Source organism: Phyllostomus discolor, chromosome 2 (assembly GCF_004126475.2).
Source record: "Phyllostomus discolor isolate MPI-MPIP mPhyDis1 chromosome 2, mPhyDis1.pri.v3, whole genome shotgun sequence".
Taxonomy (NCBI): domain Eukaryota; kingdom Metazoa; phylum Chordata; class Mammalia; order Chiroptera; family Phyllostomidae; genus Phyllostomus; species Phyllostomus discolor.
The window spans coordinates 83457577-83471623 of record NC_040904.2 but is presented as its reverse complement, the minus strand read 5'-3'; positions in this window follow the sequence as shown (position 1 = coordinate 83471623).

The window sequence follows — 14047 nt, the reverse complement described above, 5'->3', positions numbered from 1 at the left end:
CCTACATGCAGCAGAGGCAGTCACAAAGTGGATCACTTTGAAGCTCTGAAGAGGTTGCTCAGGGCAGTCGCAGGCAGTATCAGATGTTGACCAGCACCAGAGTCTCTAGCAAGAGGCCCCAGAATCAACACACCCAATAGCCAACTCTAGTCACCAGACCAGGATCCAATTAACTTCATAAGTGGCATGTCCAAAAAGAGATCTCAACAGCACCAGGCCCTACTGAGACAAATTTCCCTAAGTGTGATAAGCACCTATATATCAGCTCATACACTGGGGTTGAGGTTGATCCTCACAATCAGCCAGGCTGAGGGTCAAACCCATGCACAAAATGGGCTAATAGCAATTGAGACCCAAATAATGCCTTAGCATCATACCTCAGTTTGTTAGAGTCATCCCAATACACCAATGTTGAGGGTTTGATGATCAGTCAGGGCATATACCAAACGCAACCAATGAATACATAAATAAGTGAAACAAGAAATCAATGTTTCTTTCTTTCTCTCTACCATTGTAGCTTTATCTAAAATCAATTAAAAAAAAAGACTTAATTACAACAGCCAGGTTCACATAACCCACACAAGGGACATTCCTGCAGCACTGTGCTCAGGTAATCAAGGAGACTGCACCACTGTATCCACAGGACACATACCACATAAGGTCACACTACCAAGGCTGGGAGACATAAAAGATCTACTTAATACATAGAAATAAACACAGAAGCAGTCACAATGGAAAAAAACAAAGAAACATGTGCCTCATAAAAGAATAAGAGAAATTACCAGAAGAAGAGCTAAGTGAAATAGAGGCAAGCAATTTACCATAGATTAAAAAAGAAATGGTTATAAGGATGCTCAAGAAAGTGAGTGAGAACGAAGCATAGAAACAGACATAGAAACCATTAAAAAACATAAAAAATACAATTTTTGAAATGAAGAACACTCTAACGAGGATGTGAAACTCATTTCACCAGGGGCCACATCAGCCTTGCAGTTGCCTTCAAAGGGCTGAGTGTAATTTCAAGTCCTTAACAGTTAAGGAGTAGTACATTTATACAGTTCTAAAATTATTTTGGCTCTTTGAAGGCAACTGCAAAGCTGATGTGGCCCCCGGTGAAAATGAGTTTGACACCCCTGCTCTAGTAGGAATAAATGGTAGGTTGGATTAAGCAGAGGGTTAAATCAGTGATTTGAAAAACAAGGTAGCAGAAAATAGAGAAGCAAAACAAAAAAATTGAAATGAGGATAGTTTAAGGGACCTTTGGGACAACATGAAGAGGAGCAACATCTGCATCATAAAAGTACCAGAAAGAGAAGTGAGGGATCAAGAACTTATTTGAAGAAAAAATGACTGAAAACTTCCTTATCCTGGTGAAGGAAAATGACACAGAAGTCCAGAAAGTGTAGAGTCACCAGAATGAGGAACCTAAAGAGGCACACTCCAAGACACATCATAATTAAAATCATAGAGGTTAAGACAGAGAATCTTAAAGCCGCACACAAGATCAAGACAAATAGTTACCTACAAGGACCATCCCATAAGACTGTCAGCTGATTTCTCAACAGAAACATTTCAGGCTGCAAGGGAATGACATAAAATATTCAAAGTGATGAAAAATAAAGACTTATAAACAAGACTACTTTACCCAGTAAGGCTATCACTTAAAATTGAAGGAAAAATAAAGGGCTTTTCAGGCAAGATAAAGCTAAAACTGTTTGTTACCCGCAAACCAGTGTAGGAAGTGTTGAACAGTCTTTTTTAAAAAGAAGAAACATTGGCCATTGTGGCTTGGTTGGCTAGAGTCTTGTTCTATAAAAATGGAAAGTTCACAAGTTGAATTCTAGTTAAGGGCAAATGCCTAAGGAGCAGGTTCAGTTATTGGTTGGGGAGTGTACGAGGGGCAACCAATAAATGTTTCTCTCTCACATCGATGTTTCTCTCCCTCTTCTCCCTTCCCCCTTCCTAAAATCAATAAGCATGTCCTAAAGTGAGGATTAAAAAAATAAAAAAGAAGACAAAAAGGAAAAGAAAACAACAGAGTTAAGAGAATAAAATGGCAATAATATGTATCTATCAATAATTACTTCAAATGTAAATAGATTGATGCTCCAATCAAAACCATAGTGCAGCTGAATGAATAAGAAAACAAGACCCATATAACTGCTGCCTACAAGAGACCCACCTCAGAACAAAAGATACACACAGTCTAAAAGCAAAGGGTTGGAAATTGAAAGGAAAGATAAGCTAAAGTAGCAATACTTATATCTGGCAAAATAGACTTTACAGCAAAGGCTGCAGTAAGAAACAAAGAAGGACACTACATAATGATAAAGGGAGCAATCCAACACAGGGATACAAACCTTATAAACATGTATGCACCCAACATAGGAGCACCTAAATATCTAAAGCAAATCTTGATGGACATAGAGGGAGAGATGGACAATAACACAGCCAGAGTAGGGGATTTTCACATCCCATTGACATCAATGGATAGATCTTCCAGACAGAAAATAAACAAAGAAACTGTGGCCTTAAATGACATACTAGGTCAGATGGATTTATTTGATATTGTCAGGGCAATTCATCCCATAGCAGCAGAATAGTCATTCTTTTTAAGTCACATGAAACTTTTTGGGGATAGACCACATGTTATAACATAAACAAGACTCAGTAAATTTAAGAAGACGGAAATCACATTAAGCATATTCTCTGACCTTAATCATATAAACCTAGAAATCAATCACAAGAAAAAAAAACTGAAGCACACACGAACAGATAGGGGTTAAATAACATGTTACTAAACAGTGAATGGGTTAAAAATGAGATCAAGAAAGAAATAAAAAGTTTCCTTGAAACAAATGAAAATGAGAACAAAACAACCCAAAATCTATGGGATACAACTAAAGCAGCTCTCAGAGGGAAATTTATGGCATTACAGGCGCATCTCAAGAAACAAGAAAAATCTGAAGTAAACAATCTAACTTTACACGTTAAAAGCCACACACAAAAAAAGCCCTGCCTAATGCAGCTCAGTGGATTGAGTGCCAGCATGCAAAGCAACGGGTCATTGGTTTGAATTCCAGTCAAGGCCCATGCCTGGGTTTCAGGCCAAGTTTCCTGTAGGGGGCGCATGAGAGGCAACCACACATTGATGTTTGTCTCCCTCCCTTTCTCCATCCCTTCCTCTCTCCCTAAAAATAAATAAATTAAATATTTTTAAAAACCCACAAAAAGAACAAACAAAGCTAAAAGGGAGTAGAAGAAAGGAAATAAAAGTGGTCAGAGCAGAAATAAATGAAAAAGAATAAAATATACATAAATTTAATGAAACCAAGTTCTGGTTCTTTGAAAACTTGAACAAGATTGAAAAATCTTTAACCAGACTAATTAAGATAAAAATTGAAAGGACCCAATGATGGAAGTCAGAAATTCAAGAGGAGAAGTAACACCTGACTCCATAGAAATACTAGGGAATGTAAGAAAATATTATGAACAACTATATGCCAATAGATCTCAATGAAATGGATGAATTCCTAGAAACATACAATCTCCCAAACCTGAATCAGGAAAAAATCAGAGCATCTGAATAGACATATTACAACTAGTGAAATGAAAGCAATCATTAATAAACTCCCAACAAATAAAAGCCCTGGACTGAATGGCTTCATGTGTGAATATTACCAAACATTCAAAGAATGAATACTTACCTTTCTTAAACTATTTCAAAAATTCAGGAGGATAAAAAATTATCAAGCTTATTTTACAAGGCCAGCATTATCCTAATTCCAAAACCAGGTAAAAACACAAAAAATGTATAAATCAATATAAATGAATAAATCAATATTCCTGATGAACATAGATCTAAGTATCCTCAACAAAATATTAACAAAGTGTGTACAGCAATAAATTAAAAAGTCCAAATACCATAATGAAATGGGCTTTATTTCAGGGATGCAAGATCTATGAATGAATACATGTGATACACCATATAAATAGAATGAAGGGTAAAAATCACTTGATCATATTAATAGATACAGAAAAAGCATTTGATATAATCCAGCACCCATTTATGATAAAAAAAATTCTCAGCAAAGTGAGAATAGAGGAAACATACATCAATGTAATAAAAACCATATATTACAAGCCCACAGATAACATTATACCTAATAGGCAAAAACTAAAAGTGTTCCCCTTGAGATAAGTAAGAGACAAGACAGGGATATCTACTTTCACACCTCTCATTCAACATAGTATCAGCAGTCCTAACCAAAGTGATCAGACAAAAAGAGAAAATAAAAGCCATCCAAATTGCAAAGGAAAAATTAAAGCTGCCATTATTTTCAGATGAAATGCTACTGCGTATACATTTAAAGATCCCACCAAAAATCAACTAGGGCTGATAAATGAATTCAGTAAAGTAGCAGGATACAAAATAAACATCTAGAAATCCATTTCATTTTCATATGAAATGTAGAATTCCATGAAAAAGTATAAATAGGAATAAATTAACAAAGGATATAAAAGATAGTCAGAAAATTATAAACACTGAAAAAAGAAATGGAAGAAGATGCAAATAAGTGGTAGTATACACCATGTTCATGTATAAGAAGAAATAGTTTCATAAAATATCCATACTTCCCAAAACAATGTATATGTTTAACACAATTCCTTTCAAAATACCAATGTTGTATTTCATAAAACTGAAACAAATATCCCAAAGATGTATATGGAATCACAAAAGACCCTGAATAGATACATCAGTCTTGAGAAAGAAGAACAAAGTTGGAGGAATTATGCTCCCTGATATCAAACTATACTATAAGGCCACAGTAATCAAAAGCATGGTACTGGCATAAAAACAGACATATAAATCTACAAAACAGAATAGACAGCCCAGAAACAAACCCACAACTTTATAATCAATTAATGCTCAAATAAGGAGGCGAGAACACACAATGGGCTAAAGGTTTCTAATATGTCTCCTTGGTCAAGGGAAACAAAAGAAAAATAAATGGGACTACTAAAAAGTTTTTGCGCAAAGGAAAACAACAGAAAAAAACACAACTCACAGAATGGGAGAACATATCCACTGATACATCTGATGAGTTAATATAAAAAATGTATAAATTACTTACAAAACTCAACACCAAAAAAAACAAACAATTCAATTAGAAAATGGGCAAAGGGCCTAAATAGACACTTCTCCAAAGAGGATATACAGATAGCCAATAGACATATGAAAAGACGCTCACCATCACTTATCATCACAGAAATACAAATTAAAGCCACAGTGACATATTTCACACCTGTCAAAATGGCTATCATCAATAAATCAACAAACAACAAGTGTTGGCCAGGGTGTGGAGAAAAGAGAACCCTAGTGCTCTGTTGTTGGTGGGAATGCAGATTGGTGCAGCCACTGTAGAAAACAGTATTGAGTTTCCTCCAAAAATTAGAAATGAAACTGCCTTATGACCCAGTGATTCCCACTTCTGGAAATATATCCTAAGAAATCCAAAGCACTTATTAAAAGAATATATGCACCCCTATGTTTATTGCAAAGTTATTTACAATAGCCAAGATTTGGAAGCAGTCCAAGTGCCTATCAGTAGATGAGTGGATAAGAAAGCTATGGTACATTTACACAATGGAATACTACACAGTTGTAATAAAGAAGGAAATCTTACCTTTGTCAACAGCATAGATGGACCTCAAGGGTATTATGCTTAGTGAAAAATGCCAATCAGAGAAAGATATGTACTGTATGACTTTCCTTATATGGGAGGTCTAATGAACAAAAGAAGCAAATGAAATAGAAACAGACACATAGATGCAGAGAACAGACTGACAGCTGTTAGAAGGCAGGTAGTTGGGGGATGGTTTAAAAAAGTGAAGGGATTAAGCAAAAAAAAAAAGAAAAAAGAAAAAAAAGATTAATATATATGGACAACAGTGTTGTCACTACCAGAGAGAAAGAGAGTGGGGTCAGGTAGAAGAGGGTAAAAGTGGCAACAAATGTTGATGGAAGGAGACTTGACTTGTGGTGAACACATAGTACAACATACAGATGTATTATAGAACTATATACCTGAAACCTACATAATTTTATTGACCAATATCACCCCAATAAATTTAATTAAAATTTTTAAAATGATTTCAGGTACTGGGATAAGAAAAAATAAAGAGTTTAAGTGGCTCCCTCATCCCTTGCATCATTGCCCTCTAGGACATGTGACCTCTATGGCCGCCACAGGGAAGATAAAGGGAGCTGCAGAGTCATTCTGGGTGCTCCGAAACACCTGGTCTGTCAGGGGATTACATCAATTCCACACACATTCCATTATTCAGAAGTGAGTCACATGTCTACAATTGAACCACATTAGAGACTGGGAAATCTAGTCTTTTGTGTCTGAGATGAAGGAATGGTGTATTGTAAAATACACTCCTATTATTGAATCTCCATGAGGGCCAGAATGTTACTCAGACTCAAACATTTCTCATGCATAGCTTCCCCATTGAACATACTGCCATTGCTAGTAAGCACCGCTAATGCTAGTATTGTATTCCCAGTAACACATTGTCAGCGCTACTGTATCTCCAAAAAGATAAATTTGTACCCCCTGTCTGACCCCTTACATTTCTCGCCTTCAAATCTAGATCCTGTCCAGACTAATAAATTGACCAAAGCTACTTTCCATGACTAGACCTCAGCTGCCGGGGAATGAGTTGATGTGACTGGTGGTATGACTTTACCTTAGAAAGGCTGAAATGACAGAATGTACAATTGCCACATGCAGCAAGGATGTTCAAAGATCTAAGTAGCTGCAAATGACAAACAACTATTAAAAACTGTTAAAGGAAATATTTGCTAACCCTTGAATTATTCAGTGTGCATTCCCTTAAAAAATGGGGGAAGGGCGCATGATGGTGTTATCGAAGCACAGTACAATCGCCGAAGAGTGATTAACAGTGATGTACCAGCATGATGTAATCTGAAGACCTTATTTTTGTCTCTTACATTTTCCCAAGAATGTACTTGTATAGCAAAGAGCAATAACCTTTGTTCAAGGTTACAAGTTGTTAGGTCTCTATAATATTTTTTAATCTAGAATGATTCCTCAGCCTTTCATTGTGTTTATGACACATTGTGTTTATGACATGATGTTTTGAAAACTACAGACCACTTTTGTGCAAAATGGCCTTTAATTTTGGCTTATCTGATGTTTCCTTATGATAAGAAATAAATTATGCATTTTGGGAGGAATAGCATTGTGTGATATTGTGTTCTCAGTAAATCATATTGAGAGGTGCACGGTATTTATTTGCCCCATTACTCATGATGCAAACCTGGATCACTTGGTTAAGGTGGTAGACATCTGTCAGGTCTCATCGCTGTAGTTAATATTTCCCTTTGTTATTGGTAAGTATCTTTGAAAAGATACTGTGAAACTATGTTATTTTCCTGTTATTCCTCAAAATTCACCAGTTAATTTCAGCATCCTTGATGACTCTGGCATGCTTCAATTTTTATTATGGTGATTGTGAGATGGCAATTTTCTAAAATGATCAATCTAAAATATGAAAACACTTTAGGAATTTTTATGTCATTCCTGTGCATGGGTCATGTCAGTCTTTTCCATATTTTTCTAGTTTTAGTATATGGACTTGTCACCAAGGCAAGTTCATTAAAAACATATTTCAAAAAGAGAGGGAGTGGAATTCATAATCTCAATCCATAAACAACTCTTCATTTCATATAAACTTTTCACTTAGTATATCATATGTTTATAGAATTTTTTAAAAGATTTTATTTATTATTTATTTTTAGAGAGGGAAAGGAGGGAGGGAGGGAGAGGGAGGGAGAGAGAGAGAGAGAGAGAGATAGAGAGAGAGAGAGAGAGAGAGAGAGAGAGAGAGAGAGAGACATCAATGTGCGGTTGCTGGGGGTTATGGCCTGCAACCCAGGAATGTACCCTGGCTGGGAATCGAACCTGGAACACTTTGGTTCCCAGCTTGCGCTCAATCCACTGAGCTACACCAGCCAGGGCTTAGAATTTTTAATATAAATATTGAATAATACACTTAACATCTATTAACATTAACCCTTTACTCTGTATCTCACAAAATGTTCCTCTTTTAGAGTTTTCAGAAATCATTCTTCTCTCCTCTGTAACATGGGCTAGCCCTTGAACATGGAATGAACGTCCTCACAACCTTTTAGTCTATACCACAGGTGGCAAACACAAGGCCCACGGGCTGAATCTCGCCCTTCATCTTGTTTTATCTGGCCCAGCACCTTGTTTCTACCTACCAGCAGCGCCGAGCTCTCGCTTAACTGTTAAGAAGTAGTTACATTTATACAGTCCTGAAATTACATTCGGCCCTTTGAAAGCAACCTCAAAGCTGATGTGGCACCTGTTAAAAATGAGTTTGACACCCCTGGTCTATATTTTAATGTAAATGATACTTAAATGAAGCTTAGACTAAAACATGTTCTTCTGTTACATGCTTTTCTCTACTTCTTCTTTAAATAATTATCTTCTTTAAATGCTTCTTCTTTAAATTTATAAGTATATATTTCTTTATTATCAAAGGAAAGATGTGTGTCTTTGACTAGACTGTGAGTTCCCAGAGGCCAAGAACCTTAGCACCTAGGACAACGCCGACTTGGTTGTAGAACGTGGTGAACACAAGATAGGTAACTGAGTGCCTGTTGCTGACCATCTCAGGGTTTCTGTTTTGTATTGCATGCACTAACAAACATTGTCACACATCTAGCTGATTTCCATGATAACATAATTCAAAACTTTAAGTTAATCTTAATGGATCAAAGACACATTCCCTTTTTTTGACACTGGTGTAATTTTGAATTTGCAACTCAGATTTCAATAGTCCTGCCTGATGGGCTTCTTAGCAGCATTGATTTCGACAGTCCTTAACTTTATCTTGGATGCAAGCCATTAGAATAGGTTGATGAAAATAAACTCTTCTTTGTTTAATTAATTAAAGATTCTGCCTCCCTAAATTCCAGTTCTGTCTAATCTTAATTGACATTTTATCAGAAGTAATCACTTAGTTTACCAGCAATATCTTATCAAACTGTCATTTGATTCTGGATTCTAGAACCTTATTATGTTACATCCTTAAATTGAAAGAGACCTCGAGATATCTCCTCAGGAAATAGTTAACTGCCTTCACGCTACGTACGTCTTACAGATGTGGTGACAACTGTGACCCAGACAAGTTATTAGGACCCCTGAAATATATGACCAGGACATCCTATCCTCTTATCCTCTATTTCTCTTTAGAGGCCCCCAAAATAACTTAGCTTCCAAATCTTCTTCTCATTGAAATTGGCCTTCATTATTTTGTGCCCTTCAATACATTTACTCTGTGTTTATGCTTCCATTTTTTACAAAGCATCTTAGTGAATACCATTTCTCTTATGGCACCTCCTAAACTGTGTGCCATTCTTGAAGCCAAAAACATTAGAAGACAAAGACCCTAGGTTTTGTATTTGCATGCTGGACCTCATAACTAAGGATTTTTCTACCACAATCGTCTCTGCTAGTATTTCTCATGTGCAACTTCATTTGTAATAGAGACATTTGTAACTAGTGCTTTGTCCTTCTCTGATCTCTTATGCATAAACAATAAAGAGTTTGCCCAGTTTCAGGCCTTATACTGCAACTATTTTATTCCCAATGCTATTCAAAGCAATCAAAAGACTGGCTAAATTTTTACAAAATGGCCACAACCTTTTTTCTTGACTTGTTATGATCACTGCAACTGTGTTAGATGGGGGCAAGATGCTTTGGAGAAAAGCTATTATCTACTGAATCTCTGTGTGACTGTGCTAATCAATGGCAGAAGCATTAGCAGGAACTTTTCCTACTTACTGAGTATGAATTTATTTAAGTCATGAACACATAATTTAAATATCTGTGAAACTTTTCATAAACCATTCAACCATCTCCATACTATGGCTCCTGAAATACTTGAGTTTGATATTCACTGATTATGAAAAACACTCCAAAAGTTTTACATTAATTTGAGTGTGTCTTCTAGTCCCACTGATTAAGATTTGTTCAATTAGTGTTTCTTCAAATCCATAGCACTGGAAAGAGAAGTCCAGTTTTACCAATATTGAAATGCATGTCCTACCTCATTTTTATTGTATCAGTGGGTTTCCTTCTCACACATAGTTATCGTGAGTGTTTAAATGATCTTAATTTATATAGTTGCTGCAAAAAGCAATATCTGCAAAATTACCTTATGTGATTGATTTGCATTTTTATAACTGTTTCAAGCTGAGAAGATGGTGTGATATTTCTTTTCACAATTGCTCATTTATTTTAAAATTACTTTAAATATTCTATTGTAGCTCACTGCTGCATTTTAAGCCAGTCCTTTGTTATAGCAAACTAAGTAAGTCACTGAAATGATGAATTAAAAGAAAACATCATTCTAGTACCACAGTGATGAACAGGCTACCTACACTAGTGTTAACTACTGCAGAGTGTGATGCACAGGACCGAGCCACTGAACTTTGTAAAGTAAACTCCTTCTGTAGGCTGTGTGAAAAAAAATTCTATTGTGGGGTAAGAACTGACGCCAAATGTGGTAAGAAATAAAACTAAACCCCTTCCTCACCAAAAAAAGAAAACAGCCTCCCTTCTAAATGGGAAGATAAGCATGTACTTGAACATAGTATAAGCAAGCAGGAGCATAGCCAGGCTAGCCAGGCTTCATGGGGCCTTGAAACTTAAAACAATTTTGAAATCACTTAAAAACGCAAAACTCCTCAATGTTGCAAATCTATGAAACTGTGGCCAAGGCTATATATTGCCAAGGCTACTCCCAGGGTTTTGGGAGGAGCATATGTTAAGTCAAGATTCCTGAATTTGAGCCTCATGAATTTTCTGTAAAATCATTTCTGGGTATTAACAGTCTTTAACAAAGGGCTCTGCAAACAGCAGGGCAGAATAGCAATAACTGAAAGGATTGGAGATACCATTTTCATAGAAAAAGATGGAAAGGCAGTACTTCACATTGTTAAAATGATAGTGTTCACCCTCTGCATGAGAGATATGTGAGGAAAGAAAGGATTGGTTCCATATTTGAATATTTATATTTCTTATAATTTTTATAGTGAAAATGCATTCTTGTGTAACTTGTGAATTGTCTATTTGTTCACACACACACACGATGAACCAGGCATTGAAGACTGGCTTCATAAGAAATGATGGGAGAGTGTCTTAGCTCAGGCTGCAAAACAAAATATCACAGATGGGGTGGCTTAAGGAAGAGACACTTCTCATAGTGGTAGAGGCTGGGAGTTCTGAGGTTAGGGTGCAGCATGGTGAATGAAATTCTAGAGAGGGTCCTCTTCCTGGCTCGCAGGTAGCTGTCTTCTTGGTGTGTTCTCACATGGCAGGGGGTGGGAGGTTGCAGAGAAAATGGTTCTTTACTTATAAGGCACTAATTCCATTGTGAGGACCCCACCCTCAAGATTTCACCTAAATGTCATTAACTCCTCAAGACTATCACATTAAGGGTTAAGGTTTCAACATACGAATTTGAGGCAGGACACAAAACATTCAGTCAGTAACAGAGAGGATCAGTCCTGAAGGGAGGAATAGAATTGGTGGGGATTTAAAATGAGAGGTAAGAGAATGTTTGAGCACTGTTAAAAGGAAGACTATTTTCATGCCTCGATGGGGCCATATCACAAAGTTCTCCACATAGTCTAAACACCTCCACCCACAATCTCAGCTTGACATTCTAGGGAGAAAAGAAATGGTACATATATTATGGTAGATAAGTTCTAATGGAGACATATTAGAACTTAAAATATAACACTATAGTTAGCTATGTAAAGTGAGAAGCACAGATCATCAAAGCCATAAATAATTAAAATAATTATGTATTATTATAAATACCTTCTTCAGTCCATATGTCAGAGTGGTCCCTTTTCAGGTATTTATGGTTTCTTTTTTGGCACAAAGTAAATAGATGTAAGTGAAAATACTGCAATTTCCAAAGTTTAGCTGAATGGAAATTTTGGATAAATAGTATTACAAAACTTTTCTTTAGAAATTTCTGGTAAATTCTAGGACCCTTCATATATAGCCTGCGAGTTTTCTGGGTTTTTTTCCCCTTTGGAGATACTTGCTTTGCAGTTTGCTTGGTTCTGAGAGTCTAGAACCTAAACAAATATTATAAATCAGCACAGAGTAGCTCAGCTTGGCAGGTCTTCTAGAGACTCTTTGCCAGAAAAGCCTAACATAGAATAAATCAGTATGTCTCTGTAACCATAGAAACTGCCTACCAGCGTCTCTTAATTCAAGATATAAGTCAACAAGTTCCTTTTTTTTTTACCCAGAACACTGATGTTTCACAAGCAGGATAAAAATTTTGACTATTAAAAGTCATTCTACCATCATTTGTGAAGCACTTATTTTATGTAAAACACTTCCCTACACTAAGAATATGGAACAGTAATACATAATCCTGCTCTCTAAGAAATCACTCTTAGTTGGAGAGCAGAGACTGAACAGGCAATTACGGGACACAGTGAGACATTCTGTCTTAGATATTGGCACTCTTTCTTCAACAGGGTGTACTAGTGAGCGCCACTAATTAAACTGAGGGCAAAGAAATATTAGTGGGAAAACCATGTGTAATACAAGGTGATGGTATTTTTTTAATATTAATTCTAACCATCATAATTTTACATAACATTTTGTATATTTTCATTTTCATAAAAAAAATGGTTCTAGCTCATAATTGAAATGAACCATTTCAATAAATTTCAGTATTATTAAGAAACATGCTGTCCCAATGAAAATACTAACTCTAGCTGCTTGTACCAATTATTTTCAAAAATAGAATTGCAAAGTACTTTTTCTAATTGATAGGTTTCCACAAAATTTATGTGTAACTCAAATGGCATATGATATGTGTTAGAGTCAGCCCTTTCCTTTCTTCCACTGGAAAAATAACATCATCAACTAAATTATGGTTTTTGTCATTTTATTGAAAAAGAAATTGTGGTAAAGGAGAAGCAATACCCTTTCTTCTGACCTAACATGCAGCACAACATAACTCAACTTTACTTTTTTTCTCTTTTTCCTTTTGCACACAAAATATTTTTCTCTTCATGCTGAAACATCAGAAGCCAGAACACAGAACACTTACTCATAAACTTTAGAGAGGGCTCATCAAATACCTTCTCAATTATTATCTGCTAGGATGAAAACTTCTCCCCATATAATTACACATAGGTGATGCCCAATTTAACTCTCTAAATATATAGGACTATCTAACCCTATGATTCTAACATTATTAGAAAAAAATAATAATAGCTAATATTTAATGACTATTTACTATGTGGCAGACACTATTCTAAATTGATATAAGTAATGTGTATCTAAGTAATTACTTACACAGCTGATCCTTGAACAACACAGGGTCAAGTGGTGCGACCCCCATGCAGTCAAAATTCCGCCTTTAACTACAGTTGCTCCTCCACATCCACAGACTTCCAACCACAATTCAAAAATCTATAGTTTATATGGGTAATGTCATTTAGTCTTCAAATAATCTTATGTTCTATATACAATATCCACATTTAACATCCACATTTCTAATAAATTCCTATTTTATTATATTCATAGCTAATCAGAAAATGGAAGCACACAGGCTAAGCAGTTTGCCAAGGTCACTCAACTGGAGGGGTGGAACTGGAACTTTAATCAGAGGCTCAGGTTCCAGGGAACAATTAATCACTTTATCATAGTACCTCAGCCACTAACTGAATCCTCAGCTCTATGCTAATTTTCTGGGGCCTACTAGCAGGAAGTTATACAGGTTCACAAGACAAATGCATAATACATAGAATCTCTGTGTAAGAAGTGGGGATTCGAAAGGTGGCTTTTGTACAGAGAATTCTTGTACAGAGAAAATAGATGTTGACTAGGTTAGCAGTCCAGTTAGATGAGAACCAGAGAAAAAGTCTGCAAGATTTCCTGTAATCTATAATATT